Below are 14,547 nucleotides of genomic sequence, written 5' to 3' on the forward strand. Positions count from 1 at the left end.
CACATTTGACCCTTTTCACATGCATTCATTCAAGTAAAGAGAGGACCAAACCCATAAACCACCCACAGTCTTTCACTGAGCGTGGCCTGAACAGCCCGCCTTTTACTGTGGATGTAAAGAGTGAGATGAAGCATAATAGAGGAGGTAGCAGACCAGTGAATGTGTGGAACGAAGAATTGACTATACACACAAATAGTGCATACACACTTAATATCTTGGTAGATTGAATTGGCATGGCTGCTGATATAAATGGGATTGATATCCAACAGTGCTCCTGGAATCTATATCTCGCTGCTTTCCATTTACAAAAGCCCATGCTAGGCAATATTGCCCTAAATGAGGTCATGTGGAGACGGCCAATGAACGTGATAGAATGTTCACAGTTTATTTTATTGTTGTTTATGTTGGCTTGCCCTATGATGTGTGAGCTGATGTGTTTGCACCTGAATGCTTCCCTGCATGTTGGAGAATGATGACTTTGGTTAATTGTAGTGTCTGGGACTCCCCCACTCCCCAGAACTGAAGAAGACTTTTGGATGAGTAGTGACAATATCTGCAAGAATCAAGCGACAAATAAAACAGCTGTCTTTGTCTGGATACTTCTACATACTCAAGATGAGTTTGATGTTATCCCTCAAATAGGTCAATAAGGATGTATATTTGTATTTTTGGCTAATGTTACCATTTTGGCAATTGTGATAGCGACTGTTGTACAACATTGCACAATTTTTATTTTAGCTTTTAAAAAATGCCGGTCCATGCCATCATTTCTATCAGAAACATCAGCAACATTTTTTCTCATCAAATTAATTGCTGAGATCTAGAAAGATGTGTTGACAAAGCATTCCACTTGACACAGACACTGCTGTTCTGAAAAATTATCTGGCTGCCCAAATAATTTTTTTATACATACATTATTTTATATTTAACATAAGAGTTACTTATTGCTGAAAAACAATATGTCTGTGGATAGACTGGACGTCTATCAGCACTCACAGGTAATGCTAACAATGACTTTTAATGCATGGATCAATGCATTCTCATAAACAGGCTCGTACGACAAAAATGTATGCACACCGTTACGTATGATATCTTACGAAAATAGACCACTGCCGGCTGGTCACATGACGCCGGCTACAAACGTTAGTGATTGGTTATGGCAGATCCAGAGTGGCTCTGGGCAGAGCCAATAGTTTTACAGTAGTAAAGTAGTACAGAGTACCCGCCTTCAAGGAAGTTGACGCTTGTCAATGGAGAGTGGCCAGACTCTGTACAAATGAAATGTACCAGAGTCTGGTAGGACCAGGCTATCACTGTGGTGAATGCAGCAAAAAATATGTACGAATTTTAACAAGTATTTTTGTACGAATGGTTCATGAGAACCGACTGCATGGATATATACTGAAGAGATAACCCAATAGTGCAGGTATGTCCTTTAACTCTGGGCTTCATCAAGACTGTGCTGCATCACAATATACTGGGCATTTCCAAGACATATTTTTTCTGCTGTGTGTGCATAACAAGGTATGACTGAAATATGTGTGTGTGTGTGTGTGTGTGTGTGTGTGTGTGTGTGTGTGTGTGTGTGTGTGTGTGTTCTATTTAGATTACAATCCATTAGCTGTGGAAGTGGGAGTGCCTGTGCTGAATGGAGGCTTTTGTTCGGCAGGCGCTTAAATAAAGAAAGCTAACACTGAAATAACCTTGCAAATGACATGCCACATTTTAATACAACAATTACAAATCGCCCTCCGTTCTGTTTTATGGTTGTTATTATTCCAATTGTGTGTGTGTGTGTGTGTGTGTGTGTGTGTGTGTGTGTGTGTGTGTGTGTGTGTGTGTGTATATGTGTGTGCCATTTGTTTTCCCAGAGAAAGAGAATGCAGAGTAAAATGTAGCGTTCAAGATTAGATTATTTCCAGAATTTATGTCCCATCTACTTCAAGAGACAACTGAAGGTGACCTATGAATCCTCATACCATCCACAGTATGGGTTTCAATGCCACCCCCCACACACACACACACACGCCCCCCATCCTGATGCAAAGCAGGAAATAACAGGCTATACTTGTATGTTGAATTTACATTATGAGCCAAGGTGGGTAATTTTGTTGCTGCCAACTCTCGCACACTGACCGGGAGACTCACATAATTGACATGTTACACACGGTGTCATGCCTCTTTTGTGGCCACGCTTACCTAGCACACCTGTGGCACACGGGGTGGGATCAGAAATAACACATTATTACAGGTGGTACATAAGAGGCTGTGACAGTAATGGCCAAGCACATTCACTAGATTCACCACCTTTAATCACAGACCTATCCCTGTCATGGCGCACTGACAGGTCGGGAATCCTGCAGGCAGCTTCTCCTCAGAGGAAACTTATTGCTGTCTGGGAGGGACATTATTTTGAAACCTTAGTTTTAAACCCAAACAATCTGTATCACATCCAGTGGTGTAGTCTACGTGATACACAGGTATATACGCAGTATACCCGCTAATAAAGCTCCAGGATTTATACCCACCTAGAAATGTGCAATGGCACATAACAACATACTTTCCATTATATTTTTTAAAATATTTTCTAATTATCATCTGTGTTGTCCTTCGCATAGGCTGAATAAATGTATTTCCACTGTATATTGGTGCATAAAAGTGTATCAAAATGCAGAAAATTAAGTCTTTGACGCTCAAATTTTCTTTGGGGGAGCAGACCCAGACGCTCCACTGTGACATGTCCATTCTGGTCCATATATTTATGTAGAACAGCATACCTGCTAAAATACATTAGACTACACCACTGATCACATAATGTTGCTCAACACAGCCACACGCGTATATGGTGCTATTTGTTTAGTTACCGGAGCGCCCCTATGACATGTGTGCACACAAGCTGGGAAGTTGTGGCTCGTTTCGAACCACTGTTCCTACGATGACAAGTTTACATACACTAGTCAAATATTGGATGAAAGGATGTTTTGCTGCCTTTACCTCTTAGCTATAGACTAAGAAAAAAATATCTAATTCACTGTGCCGCTCAAAGGCTACCGCCGGCAGCTACTGGCGAATTTTGGGAATGTGTTCTTGCATTTTACTTGATCCATGAGTAGACGCCATGAGTCAGTCAACACACCTTAAATGTCAAACTTCCATTTATTTTTGTCTCTCTTGCATGACATAAGCTGAAGTGATTATTGGATCTTCAAGCACACGCTATATGAATTTCAACCAGGCTATATAAACTGCAAATATTTTATTTCCTCACTTGGATAAAAAAAAAAAAAAAAAAAGTCATTTTGACCAATAGGTGTATGGGGCATGGAGTGTGAGGAAGCAAATAATTGCTATTATAATTTAGATCTTACAGGCAGCTAAATATGTACCTCATTGAACCACTACTGAATCCTTAATGTTGAAATGGCTACAAACCACTTTGTGGAAAGTGAATTCATCTATTCACAGCCACTTTGGTCTTTCCATTAACTTATCGATCGAGCTACATCTGAAATACGCTTCACGAAATCCCACGATTAAAACCAGCACAGTATCCTCAGGAAATATGTCCATATTGGACAATTCTGCACCTCACAATTTACATCCAGTGCCGACGTTCCGTGCCAATGCAGAAAGTAGTGTGTCCCTTACTATATGGAGCAAGGTGGAAAGTAAGGGTGTGGAGGTTGGGATGGGAATGTAGGTTTCATGCAGAAAACTGGAATTTTCATCCCACCAAGCTGCAGTAACCTTTATAAAAATAAGGTTTTTTTTGTCATAACTGCTGAGATTGTCACTTCATCCTACAGTTGTTCCCATGTGCCGATATTATAGAAAGTGAGAATGTGTAGGGTTACTAAACATAATCTGTGGTTTTGCAGAATTGTCCGGTGATGGAGGATGTATTCAGATCCTTTACTGCAAGTAAAAGTCCTGCATTGAAAATGTCACTTAAGTAAAAGTCCATAAGTATTTTTGGCAAAATGTCCATATTCATAATGCAGATTAAAATGCCCCCTGTGAGTGTTATGCTATTGCTGTATATATTGGATTAATATTACTGATAGGTAAGTACAGCAGCATCCTATAGCTGTATAGCTGTTCAAAGTGGAGCTAATTTGAACTACTTCACTACGTTTTGTAGATCCACAAAATGCACCATATTTTATAAAATGTCATGATAGTTTTATTTTAATGTAAAATCAATCTTTAAAAGTAACTTGTAGCTAAAGCTGTTAGATAAATGTAGTGCAGTACAAAGTACGATATTTGCCGCTGAAATGTAGTGAAGCAGAACTAGCATTACAATGGAAATACTCAAGTAAAGAACTTATTTTTAACATACATTAATGATATGGCAGACTCCTGTTCATGTGAAATGTTTTTGTACGCTGATGACTCAGCACTTTCAATGTCTCATAAACAACAATCAACACTAGAGAGTACCCTGAGCTCTGAGCTTTCATCTGTAAACAACTGGCTGATTGACAATATGCTGTCCCTACATTTGGGTAAGACAGAAGCTATCTTGTTCGGTTCAAAATACAGATTGAGTAGATGCTCGGAATTTAGGGTCAGTTTGAATAATGTTGAGGTCAGTACAAAAACGTCAGTAAAATACCTGGGTTGTATCCTAGAAAACAACTTGGATGGCAGGAATATGGCCAACAAGGTTTTGAGTAAAGTCAAGGGGCTCACAAAGTTTTTAGTCAGAAACTCTAAATTTTTAGAAAGGTCAACAAAGATCATTTTAGCAAACTCCTTAATTTTAACCCACTTTGAATTTGCATGTACCTCCTGGTTTGAAGGCCTAACAAACCGACTTAAAGGGAGGCTGCAAACAGCACAGAATACATTAATAAGAGTAATTCTGAACTTGGGCCATAGATCGCATATAGGTAGGTCACAATTTGTTGAGCTCAACTGGCTCCCTGTGGAGTCTCGGGTTACTATGTTAAGACTGACCATGATCCATAAAATATTGTTTGGTAGTGTCCCAATTTTTTTGTCGTGTCTTATAACTAAGGTAAAGGACACACACAATATTTATACTCGTGGCAGCATATCTGACCTGTGTCCTTATAAATTTAAGACAGTGTTAGGGAAAGGAACCTTTGCCTATATAGGGGCAGTTCAGTGGAACAAGTTAGATCGTTATATTAAAGTCATTTCCAGCCTGAACTCTTTTAAAAAGAGTATCAAGGCCTGGTTACTAGAGAGGGTTGCGGAATAGATCAAAAGGCAAGTTACCATTTTTATTTTTATTTATTTAAGAAAAATGTTTTTGTTATGTCATTGATTATTATACACTCTGAATTTATTGTCTTGTCCTGATGTTATGTGTTGAGGACCACAATGGAAATAAATCCTGGACTTTATTGTATTTTTATCCTTGATTGTATTTGATCTCTTTTTATTCATATGTAAGGCATTCTTGATACAATTAAATAAATCGAACAAACAAACTTGTACTTACAGTAAGTACAGAACATGAGTAAATGTACTAGTTTTCAGCACCCAGTCTCTACTCGTATACTGTAGCACTCTCCCTACTCTCTCTGCTCTGCATACGGTATATTATAATTATTTTATATTCCTCTGCTTCCCCTGTCTCGCTTTTTCCCTCTGCAATAATTCACCGTTTATTCCGCCCCGCTCCTGTTTCTCTCCTTGTTTCCTCATCACGAGTGACAATTTTGTGTTTCTTTCTAATCATTTCGATTTGACAACACGCTGCACTCACACGCAAACACCGTCTGGAGAAACAGCATCTTTATCCCCACAGGAAGCTGTAGAGTGTGTGTGTGTGTGTGTGTGTGTGTGTGTGTGTGTGTGTGTGTGTGTGTGTGTGTGTGTGTGTGTGTTTGCTCGGCGGTGTGTGAAAGGGTGGAAACGGGTGATATTTTCTCCCAGACACACTCTGCTCCAGCTCTCTGGCTTCACCATATGGAGCCCATTACACTCATTTATGAACGTTCTACATCAGATACACACACACACACACACACACACACACACACACACACACACACACACACACACACACATTTATGATACACTGGTACTCACATACAGCAAAACAGACTTGTTTGATAGCACCACAGCGACGGCATAAAAAACAACGTATGTCATATTATAAATAAGAGAGCGTCAACATTTACCCCTGCAGTGAGTGTGTGTGTATATGTGTGTGTTGGTTTGTGTGTGTGTGTTTGTATATGCATAGTGTGTGTTGAAGAGGCCTGTCAGTGCAAGTCTTCATATCTGTGTTTTGTCCCATGCGCCTCACTGTGTCAGTGCTATCACACCCTTATCAGCTCACTGGCACCAAACCGCTCTGTCTCGTACACACACACACGTACGCACACACACACACACACACACACACACACACACACACACACACACACACACACACACACACACACACACACACACACACACACACACACACTTCCTCAATGTACCCGCTCCTCTGTTTCTCTCTTCATGTCATAACTCTGATGGATGGTCAAGCCGGTTTTAGCTGATACTGCGTTACATATTTGAATTTGTTTGTAGGTATCAGGTTCATGCTTGAAACAGTGTGTGTGTGTGTGTGTGTGTGTGTGTGTGTGTGTGTGTGTGTGTGTGTGTGTGTGTGTGTGTGTGGGAGGGTGATGGGTGTTTGGGGGGTTGTTTTGTCTGTTTCCTCAGAGACTTGGCTGCTCTGTTGCGCTTCACTTCCTACATCTTAAGCCTACTACACACCGAGCCGATAATCGGCCATCGGACGGTCTGGCGAGGTCAGTGACTCAAGTCTGTTCGGTGTGTTCCGTGCCGTTGTCCGTCCGAGGGGCCATCGGACTTCCCATGTATAATCGACTGCCGGCAGTCGTACTCAAATGACCCATCTGAGAGTGCTAACCCGGAAACAGGTAGCAGAATGAGCGTGACTAGAGTCTCTCAAAATCTGATGAAAATCTTTTAAACTAACCTTTGTCGATCTGAAATGAAGACAGATTCAGCAACTGCGTGACATATTTCTCGCTTAAAATGTTTTCAGAAACACGTTTCGGTGAACTATTTTAGTACAATATGAGATCGTATTCTGAACAAGCCGCCTGTCTTTGAATTTCCGAAGAAACCAGAACCACGTGACGCGTTCGTCCAATCAGTTGCCAGTTTTCATTTTTGGGCAACAGTACAGATGAGTGCCATCTGCTGTTATGGAAACGTATTACGTGTCGTCGCTTTGTTGTGTTCCGAGACACTTTTTTGACCAACTCGGGGAGACTTATCAGTCCAACTGCCTTTTCTGCCGACGGTCGGCCGTCTGGTCTGTGTGTCTGGGCCTTTAGGTGCCAAGGAGTCCCAATGCCAAGCTGTGTGTGTGTGTGTGTGTGTGTGTGTGTGTTTGAGAGAGAGAGAGAGAGAGAGAGAGAAAGAGAGACAAACCTCATGTTATGTGTGTGTGTGTGTGTGTGTGTGTGTGTGTGTGTGTGTGTGTGTGTGTGTGTGTGTGAAGTTGTCACTGTGTCATCACTATACAGTTCAATAGACTCTGTTGGGGGCAAGCGCTTGAGTGTGTGCGCACACACACACACACACACACACACACACACACAACCTGTATATACTGTAGAGATGACGGTTTGTTATTAACCAAACCGTAACTCTTGTAATACAGCACCCCTCCTGCTAAACAGCACTGTTAAAACATGCATGTTATTTTTATTTCTTTTATATACATATCTGGTGATTTCCTTTTTTTTTTATTCTAAATATGCCATATGGGTTTGATATTTTTCAAATGCGTCACAATATTTCATTTTCTAAATCCAAAAAATAATCATTATATTGTGATAATGATAAAAGTAATTTTCATTTTAAAAGCCCTGCGTCCTACCTGGGATTATATTTTTTCTGATCATAACAAAGTGGGAGGACACAAACTATAAAGGATTAAAAAAAAAGGAATGAAGCCAATGTAGGTTACCATATATGCTATATGTACATTGAAAGAGTCTTTGGTTGCTGTAATCATTCCTCCTCTCTAAAATACAGATGTGTACTAAAGTGCGGATTGGGCCGCATTTTTCTGTCCGAGCCCGGCCTGCGTCCAACACAGTTAAAATCAAATTTTTTTCTCATACTAATGACACATGTACATGTAGCCTAAGAGCTGTTACACACCAACCAGACGGCCGACCGTGGGCAGAAAAGGCAGTCGGACTGATCAGTCGGGTCCCCGAGGTCCAAAAAAATGCCTCGAAACACACTGAGGCGACGCCGACTTGAGCGTACGCTCTGCACGTGCGCGAAACGTAATACGTCTCCATACCAGCAGGCGGCGCTTCTCTGTATTGTTTACCAGAAAATAAAAACCGGCAGCTGATAGGACGAACACGTCACGTGGGTCTTTTTTCTCCAGAAATTCACAGCAGGACTGTCATGGCAGCTTGTTCAGAATACGATCTCATATTGTACTAAAATAGTTCACCGAAACGTGTTTCTGAAAACATTTTAAGCGATAAATAGGCCATACAGTTGCTGAATCTGTCTTCATTTCAGATCGACAAAGGTCAGTTTAAAAGATTTTCGTCAGATTTTGAGAGGCTCATCCGCTCGCCATTTCCCGGTGAGTCCCGACTGCCCTGTCTCCGACTGAGCATGTCAGGTTGGCCGGACGACGGCACGGAACACACCGAACAGACTTGAGTCACTGACCTCGCCAGACTGTTCAACGGCTGTACTTCTGTTGATCCAGACTAACCCTTGGATCAAAAGCATTTTGACATTGTAATGTCCCAGCGTCCAAATACCATATAGGATGATATCCATTAAGTAAAGCTATGATAAAGGCGGAAGGGAAAGAAATGTCAACACCTGATGCAGAAGGACTCCAACTCCTAACTGCATCACAATGGCGAGCGCTGCTACAACATCATGTTTGGTGGCAGTTAGCAACATTTGTCAGCCATAAAGGGGGCCTGCGTGGAACAAGAAATTGATGTATGAGTTTTCAACAAGACAACTACCACAACTTCGCAGAGGCTGAAGCGTCTGGCTGAACTTTGGAAGCATCTGTCAACAAAGCTGTAAAACGATCACGGAAAACACTGGAAAATAAAGTTTTTTTGCAGGAGACGTCCATGTTATTTTGTCCTCTTCGTGTCGGACCAGACCAACACATCAGTTTAAACCTTAATTGGCCTGTTGTAAAGGATGAAACCTTGACAGTGACAGAGCTGAGCTGTTCAGTGCACAGCAGGTGTGTACCATATACTCTCAGCTCCACCAAGCATCACGCCACCAACCCACAATTTTTCACTCATACTCTCACCTGATTGGCTGGCTAATTGATTGGCTGTCAGGGTGACTGATGCTGTTGGTGCCCATATCCAACATATCCAAGGTAACGCACTGGTGCGACACCCGAAGCTCCCCAATCAGCATTTCTCAGTGAACAGAGCGAGAAGGCGAGCTGTGTGTTCATCTATCATTCTGATAGTAACTGGTACAGCTCCCCTGGCTCTCACAGTTGACCCCATTCAAACCGTCTTTCAGTGAAACTGTACTGTCGCCACACACGATTGATGTGTGAGCTTCTCTGACCTTCTCATGTAGGCTAATGGAACTCCATAATAACCTGCCTGCATTATGTGGTTGGTTCACAATGGTTAAAATGACATGAATTGTATTCTATCCTCGCCACCATACTCCACCTCTGTTTTTTCAGTAGCCATGCATTATGCTTTGTACATGTGTTTTTAGTGGGGAGGAGGGGGAGAGACAGTATTTCCCCCAAATATTTACACTTTAAAGTGGGCATAATGTGAAAAGAAAACCTGGGCTTTCGTTGGAGGTCTCATGGCAGTCAAATGGAGATTGTTGTGTGTGTTTGTTCTCTATTGTGTTTCATAAAGATCCACCCTGGTGAGTGGATTTCTAACATCCAGCGTGTTATTATTGCAGCTTTCAATGGTTTCACTGATCTGTTGCAGGTATTTTAGTGTCCAGTTTACCTGTTGGCTGTGGAGGGGTCAACCTCTCCTGCTCTACATTTTTAATTTTTTTTTACTTTTCTTTATTCTATAACCCTCAACCCTTCAAGGAGGTATATGACATGTAAAAAATAAAAATATATATATATAAAAAAGGAAATAGAAATAAAGTCAGTAGAAAGCAATTTATTATTATTTATTATTATTACTGTCCAATAAAGGGCAAATACAAGTCAATAAAGGTAGGGTTAAAGCGTAACGCCGCCTTCGCACTGGCACTTGAAATCAGCTCCGTAATACGCAATACACCCCCAGCGGACGTCGTACTACACCGTGGAAAAGCTTCGGAAGCGACTCACAAAAATGGCGGAGAGACTAGAACAACTGATAAGTGTCTGAATGTACGATTCTCTATGACCTCTCTTATACAGATATAAATAGATAGGCTGCTGCGTGGACAAAAGTTGCCCAGGACGTTGGCATGTCACGTCGGTTAAATGTAATATAGCGGTATAATGGCAATAGTTTGATGTCTGTTGCTAGCTAACTAATTAGCATTAGCAGGTTTGTTTATCAGTACCATAGCAACGCTGGAATTGTCGGATAGGAACCGTCCGTAGCCTTTCGCAAGAGTTAAATTTTTTGAACGCATCCGGATGACCAACTGACACGATTTTTTTCGCACCGCACTTGTTCGGACCCATTCGCATGCAGTCTGCGAATCTCCATAGGAAATGAATGACTTCCGGTCGTTTCGAAGCCGTATCGGAGCTGATTTCAACTGCCAGTGTGAAGGCGGCGTAACTCTCACCAAAAAGCAACCTAGGGTCTTTTTGTGAATGTACCCAAGTCAAACTTTCGTTTTAAGATTGACCGTATTTTCGTTTTCGGTCAAATGGCCTTTTGAATGGGAGTCCTAGGGGCACTACTATGATCGCATCAAAATCACTATTTTTAAAACACTAAGAAGGCTCAACACAACATGAAACTTTGCTCGAAGTATCACCAGGGGCTCTACACATGAACTCGAGCATTGAGAACACTGTTTGTGTACACAGAGTTTACTAAAAAGAAAGGTTTTGAACAACTCACTTTAGCAGTTGGTTTTTCCGCTCGCCGCCATCTTGTCAGTCAAAAAGTTTCGATCTCTGAATGAGGATGAACGGACTCCATAGGAGGAAATGTCATTCTTATATGAGGCTCCTTTTTCAACTACAAGGTCAATATTGTTTTTCACTAACGACAAAACAACGAATTATCCGTGCATTTATATGGAACTAAGCTTTAGGAGCTTTCCATCTTTACTCTCCTCCCTGTTACGTTGCATTCGGAGATCGACACTTTTTGACTGGCAAGATGGCGGCGAGCGGAAAAACCAACTGTTAAAGTGAGTTGTTAAAACCTTTCTTTTTAGTAAACTCTGTATACACAGTGTTCTCAATTTGACCGAAAATGAAAATACGGTCAATCTTAAAAGTGGCGTTTCCGTCCTAATTATACTTTTAAACGAAAGTTTGACACATTCACAAAAAGACCCTAGGTTGCATTTTGGCGAGAGTTACGCTTTAAGGTTGTGCAACCTCAGCCGGATGCCTGTCAACCCTACGTTGATGACAAGACTACAGGAAGTTAGTATGACTGTACACAAGCTAGTCTGGCACAGTCGTTTTACACAACGGTTTTTGTTCGGATTAAAGGAACAGTTCATTTTGGGTTTATATGCATATTTTGCTGTTTTTGGCTTGGGGTTACACACCCACGTGGTGCCCAAAGACTCTTAAAGCACTAAATATTAAACCTTTAATATGTTATATCTTGTTTGTTTAAAAGCAGCCATTATTATTTTAACAAAATGTAGGCATCAATGTGCTTCAGATGTTTGTGGGATGGTTAAACAGCATCTGAAACCACTTGTAACTTCCAAAAAACTAACAATCTATCTGAGAATCAAGCCCACTTCATGCAGTGATTGCCCAGGTGTGCGAAGGTGCACCAGAAAAGCCCACAGAGAACTATAAAATAGGCAGTTACTAGCAGGTCATGCGGTAATAATTAGCCTCCATGAGAGACACAAACTGTAACGCAAACTGGAGCTTTAATGAATTGTGGTAACAGTCCTGTTTTCACAAAATATATTAGCGGTGGACCAAATTGCCATTTAGAAGATGTCGAGCTGTTATAGACTGAGGCTTTTTCCTGAGTATTACGGTAGGAGGCGGGTCTTGTTAGAGCGTGGCTGCTCGGCTGGGCGTGTTTAGTCTTTGTGTATGTGTTGTCTTATCGGGCTCCTGAGTGCTGTCCGCTCTTGCACGGCACGGCTCAACGTCGCAGAGACGGACACATAGCCTACGCACAGGGGCAGAAAGAGGGGCGGTGTATGGTGAGCCCAAAACAAACCGTCCGTCTGTCAACAGAGAACACTGTCGGCGTCTCCCCTGCGGTCCGGTTGGATTTACGGTTGCGTCTGCTGCAGCTGAAGGAGGTAGACTATATAGCTGGTAGAGCCACTGCAGCAAGGAAGGTCAGGAGCGGAGGATTGAGCCACCGGAGGCAGGCAGGAAGGCACAGGAACCCCGTTTTGAGCACCGGGACCCCGCCCGCTCGGCCGCAGCGTCCACCGCAACGCTGGAGCTCACCGACGGTCACAGCTGTCATCCAGGTAACATGCATGGAGGGCTGTAATATAGAGTTTGTGGTGACTCTGTGATTGTTCCTCAGCGATGCCCTGTGTAATTCCATTATACTGGTATATAGACCTGCGAGTTTACTCCACCTTTATATTGTTCATTCACCCAATGATTCGCAGCACTGTTACTGTGATAGTCATCAAAGTTTGTGGCATTCTACAGACGCTTTTATGCTCTAAGCGCTCTTCTGCTTCATCACACTATAAGTTTCTATAAATGATAACAATTACCATGCTTTTACCACTCAATTATCGTCTATTATATTATTATTTCTCTGACAATCAGTTAGTTGTTTAAATATTTTTGAAACAAATAATTGCCCCTGGCACCAGCTTCCCAGCTTCATACACGTTTGATGGTTTTATGAATATTTCTGAATTCAGAATATTTCTAAAAATCAGAATATCTTTAGGTTCTGAACTAAAGTCGGTAAAAACAAGCTATTTCCTAACTTTTCATAGACCAAACAATTCATTGATTATTGGAGAAAATTGTTTGCCGACTAAACAACAATAGTGAAAGTAGGCCAATCTTAGTTGCAGCCAAAGAAAACATAAAATAATCTGCCTTTTTCTCTACAGTAGGCTCCATCACGGGGCAATTATTTTCTTTCCTGTACTTCCAACCATGACGCAGACTCATTTTAGAGATGCAGTTAGTGTCTATCAAGTTGACAGTATCCAAAGTCAGTCAAAAGTTGTTGCATTTTCATTCAAAGATCGTGCCTGTTAGTGGTACAGATACTCTTAATGACTATAGGTCAAGTTCAGGTAGCGACCTCCTTCCCATCACCTTAATCGTCTCGGGGGAAATGATGCTGTAGCAACGACCCCCTGTGGTTCTCATCCCTCCCTAGGCAAAAAGTCAGCCGGAGTCTGTTTGTTTGGTTGTCACTGAACAAATTCATAATTAATTTGGTTTCTCCGTAGTAGTAGAATAGTGAGTTTAACAACATGGTCACACTTATTTGGCATTTTCTGTCACGTTATGGTCCTATAGTATACTTAAACCCCCAGAAAAGCACCTTTTGAGTAATGTTTTCTCAAGGTTATTCTCCCTGGCTGATCATGGAGCTCCTGTTTTAGTGCTGTTATCTCAGCAGCCATAAAGCCATCCTGCTAATATCCTGGTAAGTGAGTTTGATAAAGCTGGGGAGGATAGGAGGGTTGTGGGGTTGGGAGTTGAGGGCATCCAGGGTGCAGGATTATGTCATTAAGAGTGTGTGTGTGTGTCTGTGTGTGTGTGTGTCTACTTCGAGCTATAACCTCTATTGCCTGCTTTGGCTATGCCTTATCAAGCAGGCACACACACATGCATACACACACACACACACACACACACACACACACACACACGAACACACAGAAGCACACATACACACAGGCACAAACATTTCTACTACCTCCTGTTAATGGATCAGTTATAACAGTTGTTGTCTGTGTGTGTGTGTGTGTGTGTGTGTGTGTGTGTGTGTAATCTATAGCACTGATGATGCACGCACACAGACACTCACTCATGGTGAAGCTGTCTACTTTGTATGCATACAAAACATTCACCAATGTATACTGAATGATGTGCATGCATGCTCTTACATTATTTGCATTCTGGTGTGTGTGTGTGTGTGTGTGTGTGTGTGTGTGTGCGTGTGTGGGGCTCAGTCTCTGGGTGAATGAGGAGAGAGGGGAATACAGTGGGGACATGGAGGGAGGGAGAAGGTGGAGATGGGGGATGGAGGGTAAAGGAAGAAGGGCTAGTGAGAAGGAGGTTGAGAGGAGAATGAGAAAAGGATGGGGGGAGGAGGAGGGAGACTTCTCTCCAGTGTTTTTCCTGCTCTAATTTGCGTTGACAGCTGCTCCATTGGCTCAGGCTCTGAACCA

General features: G+C 42.0%; 1 protein-coding gene across 2 annotated transcripts in view; it reads left to right on the forward strand.

Annotated features, from left to right (window-relative positions):
• Positions 1 to 12,260: 12,260 nt before the first annotated feature.
• dok4 (docking protein 4) overlaps positions 12,261 to 14,547 on the forward strand; it is an 89,241-nt gene continuing 86,954 nt past the window's right edge. For both annotated transcript variants that reach the window (XM_031292738.2, XM_035999887.1), the window contains exon 1: positions 12,261 to 12,642. The gene's annotated coding sequence lies outside the window, so the exon portion shown is untranslated. The remainder of the gene's footprint in view (positions 12,643 to 14,547) is intronic.

This window comes from Sander lucioperca, chromosome 3 (assembly GCF_008315115.2).
Source record: "Sander lucioperca isolate FBNREF2018 chromosome 3, SLUC_FBN_1.2, whole genome shotgun sequence".
NCBI classification, from domain to species: Eukaryota; Metazoa; Chordata; class Actinopteri; order Perciformes; family Percidae; genus Sander; species Sander lucioperca.